The sequence below is a fragment of the Lagopus muta genome, chromosome 4 (assembly GCF_023343835.1).
Source record: "Lagopus muta isolate bLagMut1 chromosome 4, bLagMut1 primary, whole genome shotgun sequence".
NCBI lineage: Eukaryota > Metazoa > Chordata > Aves > Galliformes > Phasianidae > Lagopus > Lagopus muta.
The window spans coordinates 21,604,004-21,616,919 of NC_064436.1; the positions used below are offsets into that span (position 1 = coordinate 21,604,004).

At 33.1% G+C, this 12,916-nt stretch overlaps 1 protein-coding gene across 1 annotated transcript in view; it reads right to left on the reverse strand.

Annotated features, from left to right (window-relative positions):
- The window catches only part of TENM3 (teneurin transmembrane protein 3), a 1,260,835-nt gene that overhangs the window by 789,446 nt on the left and 458,473 nt on the right, over positions 1 to 12,916 (reverse strand). Inside the window, exon 6 of the mRNA XM_048943303.1 lies at positions 3,267 to 3,310. The gene's annotated coding sequence lies outside the window, so the exon portion shown is untranslated. The remainder of the gene's footprint in view (positions 1 to 3,266; positions 3,311 to 12,916) is intronic.

The window sequence follows — 12,916 nt, forward strand, 5'->3', positions numbered from 1 at the left end:
ACACATATTCTATGTTTAAAAACAGGCATATATTTAAATGCGATGCATTCCCTTTCATACAAAATCTTCACCTCTAACATCCCCAAAGTGTTCTATTTACTCCAGACTGTATGAAAGAATTCCGAGTATTGATAGCTAGAGCAGCAGGTGAGATTAGCAGCATCATCTATCCCACATCACCTCTGTTTCAACTGAAACACACTGTTACGCTGAAATGGAGTCACAACCTCTTATGAAATTTACTTTTAAATTTGCTCACTCACTCTATCATCACTAACATAAATAAGGACAGATGAAACAGCTCTAATGACCTTTTCATAATGTTTAAAAGTTATTATTATTTTAATTGCCATTTACTCCAGTGCGATTTATGGTATGTATCCCTAAATGCTATCACATAATCTTTTAAATTCTAAATAAAAAATATATTTCTAACAGTGAATTATATTAATCATGAAATACACTATTAGATTAAGAAAAATTACTTTGTAGAAGAAATGCAAATTGATGTTCTGAAAAGATTTGTGAAAGCCAGGGAAATAGTAAATTTCAAGAAGTCACCAAGCATGATACTACGTGTGTTCTCCTTAGACAGTATCAAGTTTTAAAGCCAGCATATTATAAGAAATAATATTCCTTCTTTGTAAGTAGCTTAGAAGTGGTCTTTTTTTAAAAAAAAATAAAAGAGATTCAACTTCCATCTTATTTTTTAATATGTTTTTTTCTATATATAAAAAGGATGCAAATTGTTTTTTTTAATATATATGTCTAATTCCAACAATTCTCTTCAATATTACTCCTCAGTCAGAATTCAAAACAGAGTTTAAATGGCCCTGTCAGTTCTTTTTTTTTTTTTCAATTACAAACACTGCAGTACCTGTGCGTCTGGATTGTCATGATACTATATGACAAAGGTCCTGAGAAGTATCTCTTTATCATTTTCTTTACATCTAGAACCAGTTGGTAACTTTTGCTGTTTTGTTTTCTCCACCAGATTATGGTTTGCAAAACCAAATCTTTCACAGGAAATCATAATTTCGAGTCATTTCCTTTAAATCGTCATTACATGTGAATTTCATCAAGGAGAAATATTTTGAAATGGCACTGATCCAAATCAGAAAGTCTGAGATGCTGAACTACTGAACATTTTGAAGCTAGACTTTATGGCCTCAACCACTATCATACGCTATTTGCAATTCAGATGCCACATATCCTCTGTAATCGAAATGCATCAGACAGATTGGTTTCCTAGAACTTGTCAGCCTGCAAAATCTAAGGCTGGAGTGAGCTTGACAGACATCTAGAAATTCATATCGGATATGGAGAAAGTCACTTGGCAACTATTAATTCACTATCTCGTCTAATAAAAAGATTAGAGGATATTAAATGAAACTAGGGGGTAAAAGGTTCAAAACACCCAAAGGAATTAAATCTTCTCACACAAATAATTAAGCTGTGGGTGAATAAGATCAATATGGATGGCAGTGGATTTGGAAGTAGATTCAGACACCTATGTAGGGGTAGGCTGCGAGCTATCAATGTATACTTGTCCTGTTTTCATACAATTCTCTACGTATTCATAATTGATCAAACACAATATTGTGCAAGACAGAGCTTTGATCTGGTTTGAGTACTGTAAGTTTTTCATGTGTTTATGCTGTACCTCAGTTTTTCCTATAGCTAAACTGCACCGATACATCAGGGAAGACACTGTCCTACTGGTATCCTGACAGAATGCCTGAAATTTTTTTACTGAACTATTCTGTAGCTTTATTATAGCTGTATTTGCACATTAGCTCACTTGCACATAGTTTAATACCAGATGTATCTAAAATTACTTATTCCCTACTTCTATTTTTTCCTGATCTCTAAAATATAATACAGTGCAACGTTTCCAATTCCTATTTCTGGTTTCTTCAGTATACAAGCTATATCTTATAGCCCACAAAATATCTTACTGCAGCTATGAGTGATTCAGTCTTATTTTGCTCATTGGTAAAAGGTACTTTATTCATATGTTGTTCATAATCCTTACTTCTACCTGTAAATAACAATTTATAAATTTTAAAAGGAAGAACGACAGATGAATTTGGACAACTGGATTCTGTCCAGTCTTAAATTCATATGTTGTCTAAGGAAATTAAATTAAAGAGTAATTGAAAGCAGGTTAAAAACATGTATTCCCCATTTCTACATCCACTGCATTTAATTCTGTCATAAATAGGCACAAATAATATAATGACATGGGAGTTACACAGAAATAAAATGTAACCATGGGGAATATGCAGATTGAAAATAAACAATCTATCTTTCAAGAGGTAAAAATATTATGAGTATTGTTGTGTTATTTTTGCCTTTTATTGTTTTCCTTACCTATTTTGAAAATTGTCTCTTATACTACTTAGACTATTTTGATGTTTACTAAGAATATCTGTTAGCTCTGAAGAATTAGAAAAATATCTAGATATTTAATCCTTGGCTTTATTCAGTAATCATGAATGAATCAAAATAAACAGTACTTTATCAAGAATTTGCTTTTGTTAATCTGTTTTGTTTTTTTTTTTGTATTATTATTGATTTTTTTCTGAAAAATGGGGCACTAACTCTTCATTCACTGCTTTTCTTATAAGCCTTTTAAGTGTGCTTCTGATGTAAAGCTACTGAGGTCCATCATAAAATCCTATTGATAACCCATGTAGTACCTCATTAAGCCATACTATTCCTCGACTCCCAAGAAGAGCAACATAAAGGAAATACACCGTTTTACAGTGCCTCTCTGAATGAGACCTTTAGTGTGAAATAAAACAAAGATATATATTTTTTAAACTTGGCAAGTATTTGAAGGCACTGGTATGAATGAAAACACAAATGTACAGCAACTTAAGGGACTTTGGATCAAAACCCTCTTGGGGTTTGCCCTGAAGTTCTATGACCCGCCATCTCTTTTAGTTGATCTTTTCAAATATTGGAACATTTTTTTCAACCATCTAAAAAATCCCAACTTCAAAAGATCTGTAAAGACAATGTTATGTCTTCAAGTAATGAAAGAAGTTCGAAATGGTTTCATCTAACAAAGCTGCACTTTTTTTGTAACAAGATCTATAACATTCTTGTTGAGAACTCTCTCATACTAATCACTCTGTACAAGACTAATATATAAAATTACTTACATTTATAGAGACAATGTCACCGCTATTTTTTAAGATGAAAGCCTTTTGATTAAATAGTTTTGAATCAGAAATAGAAGGAGAAACAGTCTACTTTACCTATAAACATATGTGTGGCTCTGAACATTCTGAGAAGCAGTTTCCTAAAAAAATGAAAAAGAATAAATTCACAACACATTAATTTCAAAAGAAACTAGTTACTAAGGTGATTTATTTGCTTTGTTCCCACAGAACTGTGAATATATACAATAAAATTCTTTTTTGTAAGTGTTTATTCTATCAAAAACATCATTAGGCTACACTTCAAAGACAGCATGCAGAGTAAACTAATACCTACAACGTCTGTAGGTGTTGATTGGACAGCTCAATTCAAAATGAGAGTAACACAAACACTACTATACTACATCTAAATTGTCACCTTTATACTCTAGAGCTAGACTTAATGAATTCCAGAGGGACAGAGATGTACAGAAAATCTAAGATCCATCAAAAAATACAGGCTGAAAACCAAAGAAATGGAAACAAGTAGGTACCACTTGAACTAGTATAATTTTAGTTTTGGTCTTGGTCTGAAACAATGAAGTTTCCCAAGGTATTTGCTTAAAGCTGAAACTGAAACTAGCTTTTACACAACGCAGAATATTAAACACACAGATTGACTGCCATGGCTCAAGCTCCATATCCAACATATTATCAGTACAACACTGTGCAGGTCCCCATGAGTTTCGCTAGCAGAACACAGAGTAATCAAAACCAGACACTGCTTGGTGAATTAAAGAAGATATTACTGACAATTAAAACCTTTTGATCCTTATCAAAGTATAATGCTAAGAAGAGAATATTTTTCTCCAACTCTAACAAGACAATCTCCTCTACATGGAGGAGAGTTCCTTCCTATGTTGATATTATTTTGTAGCTGTCTAAGACAAGGCTAGAGACAATATCACTGTTTGCTTTTTTTTGTTTTTTTTTTTTTGTTTTTTTTTTTCTCCCTTGTCTCTGGCTAGAAGTAACTTACATTGTGAGAATCTGTGTGATTCTTAGGAGAATTAAGCCCATGGTATTTTTCAGTGACTGAAAGCTTAGGCATGTATCTCTAAAACATCAATCGTAGTTATATTCAATTTAAAGCTTCATTTGCTATTATGTTAAGTAGATCATTAAGCTTCTTATTTTAACAGTCACCTAGTTCAGCAGTGTCAGAAAAATCAGAAAAAAATTCTGGTGTAGACTTTCTTTGCTTCGGTTTTCAAACAGCAATTACTCTGTATTTTGGAAATGATTATTTATTAATATGTTTAGAGACACATCAAACTACACACAGACTAAATTTCTTAAAACCTCAAAAATCTAATAGGTTCCTTGGACAGAAAATGTGTGCACTTGGTTATTGTCAGCTCAGAGAGCTAACAGAGGAAACAACTGCATGCCAGGAATTCTGTTGCTAATTTTCTCACAAATTCTGGAGGATGCAGAAAGCACAGACAAGTCTTAGCTTTGTGGGCAAAACAGTAATGCCTTTTCTACTACTGAATAAAGTAGCTAAAAGCAAAATGTGTTTTGGATTAAGTAGTTTTCGATCACTGTTAGGTTATTTCATATAAAAGATGCTTTTCTCCTGCCTTACAGTGAACACTAAAGAGTCTTCTAAATTTTAACATAAATCCTTATTAGTCTTAACCTTTATGCTTTAGTACCTTCATCTAGTATAACTTAAAGAAATGCATTTGTTTACCTGACTATTCCATTCAAAATAGAAGATACAGCCACCATTTTTAATACCAATTTGTTATCAGAGAAAACCTGTATATCCTTAATCGTTCTTCAATATTTGAGCAATATCAGTCTACAATAATGTCTGTAGCTACTGGTCAGTTTTTCAGTTTTATTCTCTGGATATGCTCTTTTACAACTAAAACACCATGGTATCAGTAATTCTGTAATAAATACTTCAGAACTGAAGACTATCAATTTTTCGTTGTGATTGGAAGAAGTGTTCATGATGAAATAAACTCAAGGCTTCGGCGGTAACTTTTCAGACATTTCAACTCCATTTTGAGGTCCTCATTAGTATGTCAGCTGTCACAATAATACACAAATATTTCCTGGTATCAGAGCAGGATTTTTATGCTGTTTTTTATACATTTTTTATGCTGTTTTTTACACATTCTTCTCAAATGGACACTGTAGAGTCTGAACTGAGTCCCAGTTTGGCCAGTTTGTCTGACAGTAGATATTGTTATTTGATGTTTATAAAAATATGTACAGAGGAATTCTTCTCTGGTTTGTCTCTCAAGCTTCTGCCAATCCCTAGGCACATAAATTCCTGAGACAGGAATAAGACTAATCCCTTTTTGAGTCCATTTATGGTTTTGGCCTCCTTAATACCATCTGACAATTTGTATTGCAATTTAACTATGTCATAATACCTTAACCACAATTGCTATTCTTCTGGTTTAAAATTTCATTAGTTTCATTAATGGTCCATCTCCTTTGAAGGAGAGAAACAGAATATTTCAGAACATCTGGATTTCTTTAATAAAAAAGGTACACTTACGTTGTGTCTGACATCATTTATCTGATGTTTGTTCCCACCACACATCCTTACATTACACACTAGCCTTGTACATCATTTAGGCCTCTTCCTCTTCTAGGTTTATCCTTGCATGATTAAGGGCATGGATGACCCACAGTACACAAATTAAATACTAATAACAGTAATTCAACAGAATTTGGAATCATTAGACATTATCTCATAGCTGTACTATAAATAGGAAAGAACAGAGATGAGGAAATGACTCAGTCGCATCTATACTGAAGATAAAAAAAACATGGCCAGTGTTCTGAGGCATTATCCTGAATAAGACCGAGTGTTTGTTTGTTTGTTTTGTTTTGTTTTCTGTTTTTGTTTTTGTTTTGTTTTTTTCCCTCAATGGTACTACACTGACTGTGAAGGCAGAGAGGCAGAGGTGGCTAAAGAACCTACCTCCATTTACTCAGTGACCTCTGCTACTCTGTTATTTAATAAACAGAGATCTAATGAGTGAATAGACTCCCAAAAGAATCATAGAAGAACCAACATTATACAGTGTATGCAATGTATGCAACAATATTGTTGTGTGAAACACCATGTACCAAAAAGGGATATTGTCCATGATAAGACTCACTGAACACAACAAACAGGTATAAAATCACTCCATGGACTTCAAAATAGAGAATGAAATAAAAGTCTAGAATATAACTCAGTAGTCAAAGAAAATTGGAAGGGAGTTCAGCAGGAAAAGAGGACTCCTGCACTTAATACATGTGTCATAACAGCACCCCTACTTAGGATGCAGGTTCAAACATACCTCAGAAAGGGATTTGTCATTCACTTTTTCATCTTTTTCTCTCATTTGAGCACTTCATGTTAAAATGTAAAGAAACTACAAAGTAGTATAACAAGTAGTATAATCATACACGCGCTTGAATGACCCCTATCCCAAAAAGAAATGACAAATGTTGAAATGCATAAAAGTGAGGAAAGAAACAAAGATTTCCTAAATTTACATCGAAGAGAAGATTAAACATCCATTCTGGTCAGCGAAATCCACTTTCTACTCAAGCACTGAAATATGCCCAACCTGAAGCACCATTGTGATCCAAAAAGAACTAGCAATTCCAAAATAATGTGAAAAATACCTCAACAGAAATAATTTTTCTCTGGGAGAAAAAAGAAAGATGTGTGATACATGCCCTGAGTTTCGCCTCCCACATGAGATTTTTTTTTTTTTTTTTTTTTTTTTTTTTTTTTTTTTTTTTTTTTTTTTTTTTTTTTTCCAAAAAAGAGCATAAATTATTTCTTCTTTCCTATGGAAAACACACTCAAACTATGGCTGTGATGTAATTATAATTTACAATATAATTTCAGTTTCTAAACATCGACCAAATGATTTTGCACACAGTAAGTAACCTGGCTGGACATTGCAAAGGAGTTAAAAATAGTGCAAGCCTAACAATGCTGTTTTCTGATATGAAGCAGAACCAGGGGGACCTTCTGAAAGTTGCATAGGGAAAACTAAAGGCAATAAATTACCTTCATATTTAAATTTTCATTCTTTTGGGAAAAAAAAAAAAAAAAAGTGTTAAGAGAGGGCTACACATGTTATGCAATAGTGTAAGGCATCTAAGATACTTAGTGTATTACTGACTTTCATAATTCAAAAATGCATAATTCATTATTCATTCTTTAAATAAAAATGTTATTAAAATTGGGAATGACTTGAAAATTTTAAAACCATTTTTCATAAGAAACTCCACATGTTATATAACTCTTCCAATAATTTCAAGAGATCTGGTTCCCAGCACAACTAGACACTTTCTGGTGGAAAATATTAAAAATTTGCCATAGCAATATACCTGTTTTAACAGTTTAATAAATGAAAGAATAACACAACTTTTAATATTAAAATATAAAGTCCTAAGGCAACAGCCTGACCTGTAAGGTGAAAATTAATACTTCCTTCACTACTTTCATATTATTATTATTATGGTGAAACTGAATCCCGCTATGAATTTTGCCATGCATTTTCACAAAATAGAGAATTTTCTCTTAATTTTGCTAACAAGAAATTTGTTTATTCTGAATTATCACTGTAACTCATTTCATGATAATGGCCCAAGACTTCCTCTTTTACTCATAGTTCCTGTCTAGCTACCCTTAGTAAATATAAGCAACAAACCCAACAAAAACAACACCAAATTTCCTCTAGGTTACAGACAGCAAAGGATCAAACACAAATCTGAGATTAAACAATTCCAGGTGACCCACTCCTACTCAATAATAAACACATCATAAGCTAATAAAAAGCTGCCATGTCTTTCACAAAAAAACTATATAAGAGTCATCTAATTTGAGATGGTACAGTGTTTGGAGGTATTAAAATTTACAGAATTATATCAGAAATTACTATTTTATTGCCAATAGTTACTGTGAAATCTTTGATGTTTCTGGTTTCTGATCAACACTGTAAATTGATTTCTGCTATGCTTGAGGCTAACCACATTGCTCTTGCTGACAGAGATGATGTTAACAGCACTAAATATATTTGAATTTATTGACTCAAACTATATTTTCTTATTACCATGCTTGTAGGTGATTATGAATAACCAGATATAACTAAGACATTCCTTCAACAGATTGCTGTATTTTGCTTGCTTCCTGTACACACTACAAGTAAAAACTAAATTACTAACTGAAAAAAAAATAAATCCTTTTGCATTTCAGGTTTTACAGCTAAATTTGTATGACTTCTTTAAATGTAATATAATGTAAGGCAAAGATGGGATAAACAAATGGCTTTTATTGCCATAATATGGCCTAACAAATTCCCACAATACAGCAACAGATCTCAGTCTATTGATTAGTGAGTGATACATGCCCTGTATGAGCTACCCAGGAGAGAACAAAGGTGACATCTCCATCTAGCCAAAAGACAGGAAACAGTACTCAATAAATATGCATTATAGACAGAAATTGAGAAGTAATTCCTCACTAGACAACAACATAGAATACTCTCAGAAGCTCTTTTTGGTTAATAAATCACAGAAAGGCTTAAGTCCCTGAAAGACAGTGAACACAAGCACTTTATACACTATAGAACAAAAATCAGAATTAGAGGCAAAACTGTGAAACACGAGTGCTTTCTATTATTTGACATTTGTAATGACGGTCATATCCTCAAAATTTCAACCAGTGCTTTGAACAGCTCTTGAATCAGGGAAGTGCAATGTAAAAGAAGTAAAATAACTAGTCCAACTCAGTGTAAAGAAGTAAAAAGGAAAAAAAGGGAAAGCGTGCAATGTCTTTTCCATTACTCTAAAGGGATGTATTTTAAAGCATTATTTGCTGTTTGTGGTATTGTGCTCTTTTTGATATATAAAGATTCTTAAACTCCTTTCCTTTCAGTCTATTTCCAGGAAGTACCTCTGCCTTTACAGAAGAGGACTATCTCCAGCCATGGAACAGTCTCTTCCCAATTTCTATTATTAATACCTCTTAATTGTCAAAACAGTGTAGGAGACCAGTTCCTGACGTGTACTATTGCCACTAAATTACCTGAGGTCTGATTTTTGTCTTAAAAATTCTACTGTAAAAAAGCCAATAAACAACTTTAAAGCTAGTAAACAAATTCAAATTATACAAACAAACAACAAAACCCCCAAACTTCATTTGATGCTATTACCTTAAATGTGCATTTTTATTCTGTATGGGGCTACATGCTATTTTTATCTTTTTCCAAAATTTTAATTGAAAGCATTTAGCCCTCTCTTCTAAACTCAGAAAATAATCTTATTATTTATACAAATTCAAATCAACTTTTAAAATCAGTGTTTTCAATATAAAATATCTAGCTTGAGTATTATTAAAGAATATTGATCTATAATCATCACAGCTCCAAATAACTTTCTCACTTTAACAGTAAAGTCTTGCAGTTTCCAAATCAGGAAACATTTTGGCTTCTGCTCTAAGATACATGGAAACATGTAAAATTCTGGAAAAAGATGAAATATTAATACTGAGAGATATAGAATAATTTCCAAAAATGCACCCAACTGTGCTGTTCCAGTTCAACTGATATACAAAACATTTCAAGGGCACAAATCTAAGCTTCCTCTCAAAATCTGTGTCTACCTGATAGCAACCAAAACCTTAGTTCACATTGTGATTTAACACTTGCTAGCAAGGGATTCTATTTCTTTTCTAAACTGTTTTATTTGTTAAGTTGATGAAATACTTCTAACTCCAAAAATCCGAAGATAATTAAAATCTTTCAACCTCTCCCCCTTTTTGAAATGGCAGGATATAGTTTTCATCTGCAGAAGGCACAGAGATAGCAAAATCCAAGCCCCTTCAGTACTGGAAAACAAACAACTAAATTCCCCTCAACTCTCTTCACTTCAGGACCTATGGCCAAAATCTCTGCCTATCCTACAACATGGTGAGGCGCTGGAACACCCAGAGAAGTGGTGGAGTCACTGTCCCTGGAGGTGTTCAAGAAACATTTAGATGTTGTACTGAGGGGCATGGTTTAGTGCGGAAATGGTGATAAGTGGGAAGTTGGACTGAATGATCTTGGAGGTCATTTCCAGCCTTGGCGATTCTATGATTCCAAGGTATCTAGCACAGCATTGTTCAGAAGCCATCAGAAAAACAGCTGACCTTAAGAAGCATTTCAAATTATTGTCTCCATTTAAAAGCCATTACTTTGTTGTCTTAAAAGTCTTCATATTGTGACTAGAGATTTTATAATCTGCTAAAAATGACCCCCAAAACAAAGACTAAACAGACAGTAGTTGTGCAATTCAAAATTATGTCTCCTCAATACATTTTACAATTTGTTCCTCCTGAATAGGAAAAAGTAGGAAAAAAAAACAAAAAAAAAAAACCAAAAAACAAAAAAACCCAATATTGAAAGATCACTGAGGAGGCAATGAAAGTTCAGCAGGCAAACTAACTCGATAGGTTAGGGCCCTTCTCCCTAGAAGAATAACTGAGGAAGGTAACTGAGATGGAGAAATCAATATTCGTATTCATTGTTTTTCTTTTTCAGATAAAACTACCAACTTGGAAAAAAAAAAAAAAAAAAAAAGGAAAAGAAATAATGATGTACTTGTGTAAACAGGTCACAGCTAAACTGAGAAAAATCACTGTAGCTGTGTGTTATGGAAATCAAAACTTTTCAGAGGTTTGAAAGCCTATCAGAAATTCATGGAATAAAGCCTTCAAAATATAGCCTTCAGCTTGGGAAATCCCTGAGCTGTGGATTGCCACATGCCAGAAGGTTTCATTTTATGCATGATCTGCGCTTATTTTTCCAAGATACTTTTGACTGGCCACTATTAGAGACAGGACATCAGACTAGAGTGTGCTTTGACTGAGTTGCATACAGACAATCTTTTGTTTGCAATAAAAAAAAAAAAAGAAAAAAAAAGAAAAAAAAAAAAAGATTTTGAGCAGACTGAGATTTTCACTGCTCCTTTGCATACACATATAAAACATACACTTATATTTGATATCACTAAGGTAAAAAAACAAAAAACCCACCCTCATTTCATATCAACTGCTGCTTCAATAAGCATTGGTGTTTCACTATGTATGCTGTTGTTTCATTTCCTGCAACGTCAACAGAAATCTGATGTAGTATCATATAAAGATGTTAATTGTTCATATTTTACTACTAGGAGTAATTCCTTCATAGTAATCTACTAGGAGTAACTTTCTGTCAAAACAAAAGAAATATTTGTTAAAGACACAGTCAATAAAGGAAGGAATAAAACACACAATACAATAAACTTCCTTTGTGTGTCTTTAACACACAAGTAGGGCATCTAAATTGATTCACAGGAAAAAAAAAAAAAAAAAAAAGTTTTCTGAAGTGAAACAAATGCTACAACTTGAAGAATATTGTTTTGCCTTATGACACATACCATTTAAACCAGGAACATACAACTTATGGCCTGCATGTGGCCCTGTCAGCTAGTAATGCAGCCCCAGCAGACTGAAAAATTTTAGCATTGTTCTGTGATTTTTAGCAATATTTTTCATGGGTTGATGGGGCACAGCTTGAGTGCTGACTGCATAGGTGACAACAGAACACTGTGGAGAGGAGCACAGAGTGCAGTGCTAAGCCCACCTTTTGTGCTAACCACACACACTCTAGTTGTCTCGAAACCTGCATGTATGACAAATTATATGTCCATATGCCACCTGGTGAGTAAAAAGCAGTGGCAACTGATAATATTTGAACTTATAAACACTGTATTTGCCTGTGAAGAAATGCATTTTTTTGTTATTAAGCAGGCATGTATATTCTCTTATTTAATTGCTGAATTTGGCTTTGTGTCATTTTATAAAATAATTTACCTACTTAAAATGTTCACTGCCAGAAATATCCAGAAAATTTCAATTGGAAAAAAAAAAAAAAAAATCTAAACGATTTACTGATGGCGAGTTTATTAAGCAGCCTACAGAAAGCATAGCAGATGTAATTCATCCTGATAAAAAATGATTTTTTCTAAAATCACTTTGTGTCACAGGAATATAGACAGGCAAACTGAAGGAAAACAAAAGCATATCAAAAGAAATTTGGAGAGTAAAGCTGCTAATTTCAAATGTGATGCTTTGGCAACTGATGAAAGTACTGATACTACAGATATGGATCAACTTGCTATTTTTGTTACAGGTATTGATAATGAATATAATGTCACTGAAGAAACGGCTTCTTCGGTGCCATTAAAAAAATGCAAATGTCTTTGTTTCTATGACGCAGTAAAAATTTTAAGGTGATTTTCTTTAACTATTGTCAACATATCTATTATAGCTAGCAATGGTGCCCTGGCGATGCTTTGTAAAAGAGAGGGTAGAGGTAATGGAAGGTGAAGCACCTACCACCACCAACAAAAGTCTGATGAAATATCAATGCATCACAAGAAAATGTATATGATAAAACTTTAAAAAAAATGATAACTTTGTGCAAATTATCATCAAAGCAGTGAATTTCATGAAGTCCAAGGGATTGAATCATCACCAGTTCCAAGAGTTCCTTAGAAGTAGAGATGCTGACTACAGGGTCATTGTTTACTTTTCTGAAGAAAGGTAACTAAGTTGAGTTAAAATGCTAAAAAAAGACTTTAGGATTTGCAAAATTAAATCAAGTCCTTCCTGGAATCAAAATAAAAATTTGAGCCAGAACATGAAAATGAAAAAT